The sequence below is a fragment of the Pseudorca crassidens genome, chromosome 8 (genome assembly GCF_039906515.1).
Source record: "Pseudorca crassidens isolate mPseCra1 chromosome 8, mPseCra1.hap1, whole genome shotgun sequence".
NCBI lineage: Eukaryota > Metazoa > Chordata > Mammalia > Artiodactyla > Delphinidae > Pseudorca > Pseudorca crassidens.
In genome coordinates, this window is record NC_090303.1 from 67,789,928 (window position 1) to 67,803,189 (window position 13,262).

The 13,262-nt window shown below is 41.0% G+C and overlaps 1 protein-coding gene across 1 annotated transcript in view; it reads left to right on the forward strand.

Annotated features, from left to right (window-relative positions):
• DNAJB9 (DnaJ heat shock protein family (Hsp40) member B9) overlaps window positions 1–13,262 on the forward strand; it is a 700,153-nt gene that overhangs the window by 485,777 nt on the left and 201,114 nt on the right. The gene's annotated exons all lie outside the window — the stretch shown is intronic.

Sequence of the window (13,262 nt, forward strand, 5' to 3'; positions counted from 1 at the left end):
CTTTATAAGAAATATTAGCTTGTAAGAAAAGATGGTTATATCTAATAGCTTGGATTGTAGGAAGAAGTTCCTGAAGACAATTAGACCAATCACACACATGAAAAAACATTGAAATATGCTTTACTGAGTCAGTGCCACTGTACCAAAGCATTGTAAGGCCACAAAAACTAATCACCAGAAATAGCTTTCATAATAAGGAGCAATCCAATAGAGTAGATGAATGTAAATAAAATATAATAATACACATTGAATTTGAAAAGTTTTAAGTTAGAGGCAAGTAAAGTCTCAGAGGAGCTCCTGGAAGGAAAATATTATTTCCTCTGTGGAAGATCATACAAACATTAAATCTGTATGAGGGTCTTCTCTAGTGGCTCAGTGGTTGAGAGTCCGCCTGCCGATGCAGGGGACACGAGTTCGTGCCCCGGTCCGGGAAGATCCCACATGCTGTGGAGTAGCTGGGCCCGTGAGCCATGGCCCCTGAGCCTGCACGTCCGGACCCTGTACTCCGCAATGGGAGAGGCCACAACGGTGAGAGGCCCACATACCGCAAAAAAAAAAAAAAAAAAAAAAAAAAAATCTGTATGAGATTTGGGTTTTGTTTTTATTTTTATGTCTTTATTGGAGTATAATTGCTTTACAATGTTGTGTTTCTGCTTTATAACAAAGTGAATCAGTTATACATATACATATGTTCCCATATCTCTTCCCTCTTGCGTCTCCCTCCCTCCAACACTCCCTATCCCACCCCTCCAGGCTGTCACAAAGCACCGAGCCAATATCCCTGTGCCATGCGGCTGCTTCCCACCAGACATCCACCTTACTACGTTTGTTAGTGTGTATATGTCCATGCCTCTCTCTCGCTTTGTCACAGCTTACGCTTCCCCCTACCCATATCCTCAAGTCCATTCTCTAGTAGGTCTGTGTCTTTATTCCTCTCTTACCCCTAGGTTCTTCATGACTTTTTTTTTTTCTTAAATTCCATATATATGTGTTAGCATACGGTATTTGTCTTTCTCTTTCTGACTTACTTCACTCTGTATGACAGACTCTAGGTCTATCCACCTCATTACAAATAGCTCAATTTCGTTTCTTTTTCCAGGTTGTTTCCATCTCTGGGCTATTGTAAATAGAGCTGAAATTAACATTTTGGTACATGTCTCTTTTTGAATTCTGGTTTTCTCAGGCTATATGCCCAGTAGTGGGATTGCTGGGTCATATGGTAGTTTGATTTGTAGTTTTGTTTTGTTTTGTTGTGGTACGCGGGCCTCACACTGTTGTGGCCTCTCCCGTTGCGGAACAACAGGCTCTGGACGCGCAGGCTCAGCGGCTATCACTCACAGGCGCAACCGCTCCGCAGCATGTGGGATCTTCCCGAACTGGGGCACGAACCCGTGTCCCCTGCATCGGCAGGCGAACTCTAAAACACTGCACCACCAGGGAAGCCCTATTTGTAGTTTTTTAAGGAACCTCCATACTGTTCTTCACAGTGGCTGTATCAATTTACATTCCCACCAACAGTGCAAGAGAGTTCCCTTTTCTCCACACCCTCTCCAGCATTTATTGTTTCTAGATTTCTTGATGATGGCCATTCTGACTGGTGTGAGATGATATCTCATAGTAGTTTTGATTTGCATTTCTCTAATGATTAATGAAGTTGAGCATTCTTTCATGTGTTTGTTGGCAGTCTGTATATCTTCTTTGGAGAAATGTCTATTTAGGTCTTCTGCCCATTTTTGGATTGGGTTGTTTGTTTTTTTGTTATTGAGCTGCATGAGCTGCTTATAAATTTTAGAGATTAATCCTTTGTCAGTTACTTCATTTGCAAATATTTCCTCCCATTCTGGGGGTTGTCTTTTGGTCTTGTTTATGGTTTCCTTTGCTGTGCAAAAGACTTGAACTTTCATTAGGTCCCATTTGTTTATTTTTGGTTTTATTTACATTTCTCTAAGAGGTGGGTCAAAAAGGATCTTGCTGTGATTATGGCATAGAGTGTTATGCCTATGTTTTCCTCTAAGAGTTTCATAGGTTCTGGCCTTACATTTAGGTCTTTAATCCATTTTGACCTTACTTTTGTGTATGGTGTTAGGGAGTGATCTAATCTCATACTTTTACATGTACCTGTCCAGTTTTCTCAGCGCCACTTATTGAAGAGGCTGTCCTTTCTCCACTGTACATTCCTGCCTCCTTTATCAAAGATAAGGTGACCATATGTGCGTGGGTTTATCTCTGGGCTTTTTATCCTGTTCCATTGATCTATCTTTCTGTTTTTGTGCCAGTACCATACTGTCTTGATTACTGTAGCTTTGTAGTATAGTCTGAAGTCAGGGAGCCTGATTCCTCCAGCTCCATTTTTCGTTCTCAAGATTGATTTCGCTATTCGGGGTCTTTTGTGTTTCCATAGAAACTGTGAAATTTTTTGTTATGGTTTTGTGAAAAATGCCACTGGTAGTTTGATAGGGGTTGCATTCAATAAGTAGATTGCTTTCGGTGGTAGAGTCATTTTCACAATGTTGATTATTCCAATCCAAGAACATGGTATATCTCTCCATCTATTTGTATCATCTTTAATTTCCTTCATGAGTGTCTTATAATTTTCTGCATACAGGTCTTTTGTGTCCTTAGGTAGGTTTCTTCCTAGATATTTTTTTCTTTTTGTTGCAATGGTAAATGGGAGTGTTTTCTTGATTTCACTTTCAGATTTTTCATCATTAGTGTATAGGAATGCCAGCGATTTCTGTGCATTAATTTTGTATCCTGCTACTTTTCCAAATTCATTGATTAGCTCTAGTCGTTTTCTGGAAGCATCTTTAGGATTCTCTATGTATAGTATCATGTCATCTGCAAACAGTGACAGCTTTACTTCTTCTTTCCCAATTTGGATTCCTTTTATTTCCTTTTCTTCTCTGACTGCTGTGGCTAAAACTTCCAAAACTATGTTGAATAAGAGTGGTGAGAGTGGGCAACCTTGTCTTGTTCCTGATCTTAGTGGAAATGCTTTCAGTTTTTCACCATTGAGGACGATGTTGGCTGTGGGTTTGTCATATATGGCCTTTATTATGTTGAGGAAAGTTCCCTCTATGCCTACTTTCTGCAGGGTTTTTATCATAAATGGGTGTTGAATTTTGTTGAACATTTTCTCTGCATCTATTGAGATGATCTTATGGTTTTTCTCCTTCAATTTGTTAATATGGTTTATCACGTTGATTGTTTTGTGTATATTGAAGAATCCTTGCATTCCTGGAATAAACCCCACTTGATCATGGTATATGATCCTTTTAATGTGTTGTTGGATTCTGTTTGCTAGTATTTTGTTGAGGTTTTTTGCATCTATGTTCATCAGTGATATTGGCCTGTAGTTTTCTTTCTTTGTGACATCCTTGTCTGGTTTTGGTATCAAGGTGATGGTGGCCTCGTAGAATGATTGTGGGAGTGTTCCTCCCTCTGCTATATTTTGGAAGACTTTGAGAAGGATAGGTGTTAGCTCTTCTCTAAATGTTTGATAGAATTTGCCTGTGAAGCCATCTGGTCCTGGGCTTTTGTTTGTTGGAAGATTTTTAATCACAGTTTCAATTTCAGTGCTTGTGATTGGTCTGTTCAAATTTTCTATTTCTTCCTGATTCAGTCTTGGCATGTTGTGCATTTCTAAGAATTTGTCCATTTCTTCCAGGTTGTCTATTTTATTGGCATAGAGTTGCTTGTAGTAATCTCTCATGATCTTCTGTATTTCTGCAGTGTCAGTTGTTTTTTCTCCTTTTTCATTTTTAATTCTATTGATTTGAGTCTTCTCCCTTTTTTTCTTGATGAGTCTGGCTAATGGTTTATCAGTTTTGTTTATCTTCTCAAAAAACCAGCTTTTAGTTTTATTGATCTTTGCTATCATTTCCTTCGTTTCTTTTTCATTTATTTCTGATCTGATTTTTATGATTTCTTTCTTTCTGCTAACTTTAGGGTTTTTTTGTTCTTCTTTCTGTAATTGCTTTGGGTGCAAGGTTAGGTTCTTTATTCGAGATGTTTCCTGTTTCTTAAGATAGGATTGTATCGCTATAAACTTCCCTCTTAGAACTGCTTTTGCTCCATCCCATAGATTTTGGGTCGTTGTGTCTCCATTGTCATTTGTTTCTAGGTATTTTTTAAATTTCCTCTTTGATTTCTTCAGTGATCACTTTGTTATTAAGTATTGTTTAGCCTCCATGTGTTTGTATTTGTTACAGATCTTTTCCTGTAATTGATATCTAGTCTCATAGCGTTGTGGTCGGAAAAGATACTTGATACAATTTCAATTTTCTTAAATTTACCAAGGCTTGATTTGTGACCCAAGATATGATCTATCCTGGAGAATGTTCCATGAGCACTTGAGAAAAATGTGTATTCTGTTGTTTTTGGATGGAATGTCCTATAAATATCAATTAAGTCCATCTTGTTTAATGTATCATTTAAAGCTTGTGTCTCCTTATTTATTTTCATTTTGGATGGTCTGTCCATTGGTGAAAGTGGGGTGTTAAAGTCCCGTACTATGAATGTGTTACTGTCAATTTCCCCTTTTATGGCTGCTAGTATTTGCCTTATGTATTGAGGTGCTCCTATGTTGGGTGCATAAATATTTACAGTTGTTATATCTTCTTCTTGGATCGATCCCTTGATCATTCTGTAGTGTCCTTCTTTGTCTCTTCTAATAGTTTTTATTTTAAAGTCTATTTTGTCTGATACGAGAATTGCTACTCTAGCTTTCTTTTGATTTCCATTTGCATGAAATATCTTTTTCCATCCCCTTACTTTCAGTGTATATGTGTCTCTAGCTCTGAAGTGGGTCTCTTGTAGACAGCAAATATATGGGTCTTATTTTTTTATCCATTCAGCTAATCTGTGTCTTTTGGTGGGATCATTTAGTCCATTTACATTTAAAGTAATCATCGATATGTATGTTCCTATTCCCATTTTCTTAATTATTTTGGGTTCGTTATTGTAGGTCTTTTCCTTCTCTTGTGTTTCTTGCCTAGAGAAGTTCATTTAGCAGTTGTTGTAAAGCTGGTTTGGTGGTGCTGAACTCTCTCAGCTTTTGCTTGTCTGTAAAGGTTTTAATTTCTCCATCAAATCTGAATGAGATCCTTTCTGGGTAGAGTAATCTTTGTTGCAGGTTTTTCTCTTTCATCACTTTAAATGTGTCCTGCCAGTCCCTTCTGGCTTGCAGAGTTTCTGCTGAAAGATCAGCTGTTAACCTTATGGGGATTCCCTTGTGTGTTATTTGTTGTTTTTCCCTTGCTGCTTTTAATATGTTTTCTTTGTATTTAATTTTTGACAGTTTGATTAATACGTGTCTTGGCGTATTTCTCCTTGGATTTATCCTGTATGGGACTCTCTGTGCTTCCTGGACTTGATTAACTATTTCCTTTCCCATATTAGGGAAGTTTTCAACTATAATCTCTTCAAAGATTTTCTCAGTCCCTTTCTTTTTCTCTTCTTCTTCTGGAACCCCTATAATTCGAATGTTGGTGCGTTTAGTGTTGTCCCAGAGGTCTCTGAGACTGTCGTCAGTTCTTTTCATTCTTTTTTCTTTATTCTGCTCTGCAGTAGTTATTTCCACTATCTTATCTGTTGTAGTTTATCTTATGACAGGGTCGAAAGTAAGCTCATCACAGGAGATGAATTGTGCCGAAACACAGCAGTAGAGGGCTGCCGCTAGCTCAGGGAAAACAGCGCCGTCTGTCCTGCTGTGGTAGCTTTTATTAAAGCATTATCTATGTTTACATTTTAAGACTTATTTTCTTAACATTCCAGAAATGCCAAAGCAGCAACATATGCTTCTATTGATTATACAAGCAATAATGGGCTTTCTTGAACACATGCCATGCTTCGTCCTTGAGCGCAAAAGCAGCACAAAGTTCCCACCATTATTTTGATTACACTGAAGTAGCACAAGGACATTTCCTTGCGTTCCCACCATTCTGATTATTCTGAGGACATCTCATGGATCAGTGCCCAAAGCACTCAATGCTTATTCGCAGGCCCCCAGTTTGCCAGGGGGGGGAGGGGGGGGCTCAATGCATTCAGGACTGTTTACAGTTCTGGCTTATTTGCATGCCCCCAGTTTGCCCGGGGGGCTCAAAGCAATCAGGACTGTTTGCAGTTCTGGCTTATTCGCCAGCCCCCAGTTTGCTGGGGGGGTGGGGCTCATGGGTCACGTCCCCTTTCCATGTCCTCAGTTATTCCACTACATTTCCCCCTTTTTTTTGCAGCTTGTGCAGCATCAAGAACACGGCAGCTTGTTGCAATGTTGCATGGCGGGTAGCTTTCACTCGTTGTCGGACTACAATTAAACATATGATTATTATTATAATGAGCATTAGCAATCCTGCAGTAGAACCAAATAAAGCATGTAATTTAGACATGGGATTTAGATTATTAAGTCCTTGAATAATTCCAGTCCATACGTCTTGTGAATTAAGTCGTTGTAATTTCTTCTGAAAAGTTTGTTGAATTTTCCCTTGTAAATTCACAATTTCTTCTGTCAAATTTTTGTGATGTAATAGATGCTTTTTTATTTTTGCCCAGGGGAATGCAGACTGATTATATGGAACCGAAGTGACACAAAAGGCACTTTGATTCCAGTCACAACGTAGCTTCTTTTGTCTTTGTAAATTTACAAGTTGGTCCCCCAACATAAACACAGCTTGTAAGTCTGCTATTTCCGAATGTATTTCCGAATCAATTTGTCGTTGAGAGGACCAAAGCATTTCAGAATTTTTATGCCAATCAGTTATATAATCAATGGTCTGAATAGATTGTTCTAAAGCAACTCCAGCTACTGCAGCAGTAGCTGTTATGGCTATAATACCCATGACACCTGCAATCAACATTCCTACAAATCTTTTACTTCTTTTTAATGCATCAGCTAAATATTGCAAAACAGCCATAGGAAGAGATTCTTGCCATTCCCTTCCAAGATTGACAGGAAGCCAAAGACCTGTCCGAGCTCATAAGATATACAAACTTTCAGTAGATATGTTAAAAGATATAGTAGGGTTAATGCAGGTATACAGAGAGCAATTTTTACACATTATAATACCTTGAGTCTCATTCCATACAGCTGGTCCCTTTAACAATATATAAGGTAATTTCACACAATTACGAGTGTACCGAATAACATTTCTATGAAAAGTCAAACTGTGATTTCCAGATTTGTTAACTATATGTCCTACCCAAGCATTAATCTTTTTCAAAGTTGCCATAAGCTTCCACAAGTCCTTTTGGATAGGATATCCATTTAAATGAGGACCTGGAGGAGAAAACCCTCCAGCATGCCATACTATGGTATCGTTAATAGTATTGCTATAAATAATGTTATCCTCTCTATGCCAGTGTAAATTCTTCAGACCCCTTTTTCCTCGGGCGGAGCCAAAAGGGCTCCAATCAATGATGCTTCCCCAAGAAGTATTAACAAGAACCCGAGCCATTTCTCCTCGGCATCGAGTCCAATGGACCCAATCCGATAATCGATCCACGAGAGGCACCTGGCATGGAGGCAAGTAAGGTGTGGAAACATTCTCATTAAGAGTGGAATTAGAACTTTTAAAACTATAAGCACTCAAAAGATATAACCCATGATATCTGCTTTCGTTTTTGACAACACTTAACCATGCCTGATAATTCATTTTAAGGCAATGATCTCCCTTTCCCATACAAATAGGAGGTCCATTAACACCCACCGTGTAATTCTCTATTATCCTTCCTTCTTCCAGCTTCAAAGGGCCTCTATCATCAAAAGGACCAGGCAATGATCCAGACTCATTTACATATACAAGAATTGGGGCATCCCACCAGGTAACCCACATATTAAGAGGAGGGTTAGGAATGTAAGTCCAATAAGTATGGTTAGTACAATTTATCTCATTGGCTGATATGCTTATTACCTGTGCAGACAACACTGCCAACATGGCTACAAAAAGATTGGTGCTAGTGAGGGGTTTACCCTGTGAAATGACAAAATTTTTAGCAGTGCCTTTAAACTTTTTCATTTGCCCCCAGGTCAGTGGAGGCGCCTTCTTCTTTTCCACCAAGTCTTAAACTGCATATATTGTCCAGGTTCAAGAACAGTCTTGGCAAGCGCCTCCAATCCTGAGGAATTAATATGTTTTTGGAAGCATACCTAGACAAAAGACCTTGAACATAATTAGAATGCATCCCATATGCATTAATGGCTTCTTTTAAAATTTAAAAAATTTTTACATCATGAGGGTTATACTCAACTTTTACATATCTATTCGGAAATTGATCATTAGCAGGCATAGCTTGTCTAACAATAGGGAAAGCAAAAAATGATTCAGAATATTGCTTTTCTTCCTTATTCATCTCTTCTTCCAACAATAGTCTATTAGATTCAGGTTTTAGAGGAAAGCGAAACTGACGAGAGGCTCCAACAGGATAAGCTGCTAATTCTAAAGGAGAAGCCAAAGGAATAGTAGGACATGGCTCCTGATATAAAGGAGTGGTACCATTGTTTTTATTTTCTTCCAATTTAACCATCAAATTTTTTAACTTTGAAAGTATATCAGAAATCTCATTCTGTTGAGAAAGTGGCATCTCATTTTGTTTGCTAGTCTGCTCCTAAACTTTATCATCATCAGAAAAAGCCCCTTAATCACTGGAACCTGAAAAATCCTCTCCTGTCTCAGACACAAGGGGAGGAGGAGGCGGAGGAAGGTCCTCTATAGGAGACTCACGAAACAGAGTACGAAAAGCAGCAGAATGATCGGGAGCAGAATTCGGACGCTGAGGGCACGCCCCATTTTCACTTTCCGTTTCAGATTGTAATGGTTCCAGGGCAAGGGAAATTAATTTACAAAGAGACCAAACTCGGACAGATACAGGGTCTCCATGCTGATGAGCTCTTCTTAAGTCTTACATAACCTGTTTCCAAACTTTTAAATTCAACTGGTTATGACCAGTAGGTTGAAACCAGTAACAATGTTTACGAACCAGCGCAAACAATTCATCAAAAGATTCTGGTTTCACTTTCACTCCTGAACTCCATAATAACTGTTTCAGGAATCTAATGTATTGAAATTCTACTGAATGGGAATTCCCCATTACAGTTACTCTACTGCTCCCGAAGGTTTCGCTTACTCTTGAGCAGACCAATTTCCCCTTCGGTCCCGCGATCACGCGATTACTTACCTTCAGGTCCCTGTTCGGGCGCCAAATGCTGTAGTTTATCTTATGACAGGGCCGAAAGTAAGCTCATCACACGAGATGAATTGTGCCGAAACACAGCAGTAGAGGGCTGCCGCTAGCTCAGGCAAAACAGCGCCGTCTGTCCTGCTGTGGTAGCTTTTATTAAAGCATTATCTATGTTTACATTTTAAGACTTATTTTCTTAACATTCCAGAAATACCAAAGCAGCAACATATGCTTCTATTGATTATACAAGCAATAATGGGCTTTCTTGAAAACATGCCGTGCTTCGTCCTTGAGTGCAAAAGCAGCACAAAGTTCCCACCATTATTTTGATTATACTAAAGTAGCACAAGGACATTTCCTTGCGTTCCCACCATTGTGATTATACTGAGGACATCTCATGGATCAGTGCCCAAAGCACTCAATGCTTATTCGCAGGCCCCCGGTTTGCCGAGGGGGGGGGGCTCAAAGCAATCAGGACTGTTTGCAGTTCTGGCTTATTCGCCAGCCCCCAGTTTGCTGGGCAGAGGGGGGCTCATGGGTCACGTCTCCTTTCCATGTCCTCAGTTATTCCATTACATTATCTTCCAGGTCACTTATCCGTTCTTCTGCCTCAGTTATTCTGCTATTGATCCCATCTAGAGTATTTTTCATTTCATTTATTGTGTTGTTCATCGTTGTTTGTTTCATCTTTAGTTCTTCTAGGTCCTTGTTAAATGTTTCTTGCATTTTGTCTATTTATTTCCAAGATTTTGGATCATCTTTACTATTGTTATTCTGAATTCTTTTTCAGGTAGACTGCCTATTACCTCTTGATTTGTTAGGTCTGGTGGGTGTTTATCTTGCTCCTTCATCCGCTGTGTCTTTTTCTGTCTTCTCATTTTGCTTATCTTACTGTGTTTCGGGTCTCCCTTTTGCAGGCTGCAGGTTCGTAGTTCCTGTTGTTTTTGGTGTCTGTTCCCAGTGGCTAAGGTTGGTTCAGTGGTTTGTGTAGGTTTCCTGGTGGAGGGGACTAGTGCCTGTGTTCTGGTGGATGAGGCTGGATCTTGTCTCTCTGGTGGGCAGGTCCACATCTGGTGGTGTGTTTTGGGGTGTCTGTGGACTTATTATGATTTTAGGCAGCCTGTCTGATAATGGGTGGGTTTGTGTTCCTGTTTTGCTAGTTGTTTGGCATAGGGTGTCCAGCACTGTAGCTTGCTGGTCGTTGAGTGAAGCTGGGTGCTCGTGTTGAGATGGAGATCTCTGGGAGATTTTCACCATTTGATATTATGTGGAGCTGGGAGGTCTCTTGTGGACCAGTGTCCTGAAGTTGGCTCTCCCACCTCAGAGGCACAGCACTGACTCCTGGCTGCAGCCCCAAGAGCCTTTCATCTACACGGCTCAGAATAAAAGGGAGAAAAAGTAGAAAGAAAGAATTAGTAGAAGTAGAAAGAAAGAAAAAAAGAAGGGAGGGAGGGAGGAAAGAAGGAAGGAGGGAAGGAAGGAATAAAAGAAAGAAAGAAAGATAAAGTAAAATAAAGTAAGATAAAATATAATAAAGTTATTAAAATAAAAAAATAATTATTAAGAAAAAAATTTAAAAAAAAAAGGAAGGATAGAACCCTAGGACAAATGGTGGAAGCAAAGCTATACAGACAAAATCTCACACAGAAGCACACACACACTCACAAAAAGGGGAAAAGGAAAAAATCATAAATCTTGCTCTCAAAGTCCACCTCCTCAATTTGGGATGATTCGTTTTCTATTCAGGTATTCCACAGATGCAGGGTACATCAAGTTGATTGTGGAGATTTAATCCGCTGCACCTGAGGCTGCTGGAAGAGATTTCCCTTTCTCTTCTTTGTTCGCACAGCTGCCGGGGTTCAGCTTTGGATTTGGCCCCGCCTCTGCGTGTACGTCGCCGGAGGGCGTCTCTTCATCGCTCAGACAGGACGGGGTTAAAGGAGCCGCTGACTCGGGGGCTCTGGCTCACTCAGGCCGTGGGGAGGGAGGGGCATGGAGTGCTGGGCGAGCCTGCGCGGCAGAGGCCGGCGTGACGTTGCACCACCGTAAGGCGTGCCGTGCGTGCTCCCGGGGTAGTTGTTTTTGGATCCCGGGACCCTGGCAGTGGCGGGATGGACGGGCTCCCCGGAAAGGGGGTGTGGATAGTGACCTGTGCTCGCAAACAGGCTTCTTGGTGGCGGCAGCAACAGCTTTAGCGTCTCATGCCCGTCTCTGGGGTCCGTGCTTTTAGCCGCGGCTCGCGCCCGTCTCTGGAGCTCCTTCAAGCAGCGCTCTTAATCCCCTCTCCTCGCGCACCAGGAAACAAAGAGGGAAGAAGTCTCTTGCCTCTTCGGCAGGTCCAGACTTTTCCCCGGACTCCCTCCCGGCTAGCCGTGTTGCACCAACCCCCTGCAGGCTGTGTTCACGCCGCCAACCCCAGGAAGCCCGAGCCTCAGCTCCCAGCCGCGCCCGCCCCGGTGGGTGAGCAGACAAGCCTCTCAGGCTGGTGAGTGCCTGTCGGCCCTGATCCTCTGTGCGGTAATCTCTCCGCTTTGCCCTCCGCACGCCTGTTGCTGTGCTCTCCTCCGGGGCGCCGAAGCTTTCCCCCTCCGCCACCCGCAGTCTCCGCCTGCGAAGGGGCTTCTAGTGTGTGGAAACGTTTCCTCCTTCACAACTCCCTCCCACTGGTGCAGGTGCTGTCCCTATCCTTTTGTCTCTGTTTATTCTTTTTTCTTTTGCCCTACCCAGGTATGGGGGGGGGGGGGTTCTTGCCTTTTGGGAGGTCTGAGGTCTTCTGCCAGCGTTCAGTAGGTGTTCTGTAGGAGCTGTTCCACGTGTAGATGTATTTCAGGTGTATCTGTGGGGAGGAAGGTGATCTCAGCGTCTTTCTCTCCGCCATCTTCCCGGAAGGCTAATCTGTCTTTTGATCTGGGTTTTGTTTTTGTTGTTTTTTGTTTTGGTTTTGGTGATGGGGTGTGAGTGGGGTGCAAAGGCTGCCAGAGATTTTGAAGATATTTGGGTGAAGGCTACACATGCACGCTGTGGAGGAAACTGCAGCAGGGGGCCTGCATTATAAAGTCCAGCAGTGAAGGCCGTGCAAGGATGCTTCTCTTCTCCGTGTCGCCAGTACTCTTGCTCTCCTTGTGTTTCAGAAGGTAGCTGTCTGGAATTCAGGTCCCTAAGTTCAAATAAGGAGAGTTTGTGTAGTGTGAGTTTGGATAGGTAGCGGTACTTGCATAGCATTTTTCAAAATTCTCCACTATATGAGATATTATTTAGACACAGTATAATTCAAAAATTGGCGAAAGCCTAAGAACATTTGCATCACCCAGTTCCATGTCCCCATTTACAGTTCATCCTCTCCTCCATCCACGGAACAGTCAACCACTGACCTTTCCATCTTTATAGTTTTGCCTTGTCTAGAATTTTACATAAATTGGAGTCATACAGTATCTACTTTTTGGTGATTCTGACTTTTCATTTAGTATAATGCTTTTAAGATTCATCTATGCAAAAAATCATGTATTTATGTGAATATCAGTAGTTTGTTACTTTTGATTGCTTATCCTATTATATTGGTCTGTCACCCATTGTTTACCCACTCACCAGTTCATAAGGATTGGGTTTTTTTTCAGTTTTATCCTATTATGAATAAAGCTGCTAAGACCATTCAAATATAACTTTTTTGTGTAGAGAGATGTTTCTATTTCTCCTGGGAGTGCAATAGCTGGGTTGTATGTTGAGTGCATGTTTATCTTTATAAGACACTGCCAAACTGCTTTCCAACATGACTATACCAGTTTGCATTCCTGCCAGCAATGTATAAGAGTTCCACTTGCTGTACATTCTTTCCAAAACTTCGTCTTTTTATTCTTTTAACTATTTTAAATTGTTTGTAATGGTATCTCATTGTGATTTTAATTTTCATTCCTCTAATGATAAATGATGTGGAGCACAATTTCATGTGCTTATTTGCCACATATAAGTATATGCTTTTACTTTGCTGAAGTGTCTATTCACATATTTTGCCCAATTTTTGAAATAGTTTTAGTTCTTATATTTGTCTATGATCCAATTTGAGTTAATCTTTGCATATGTTGTGAGTTAAG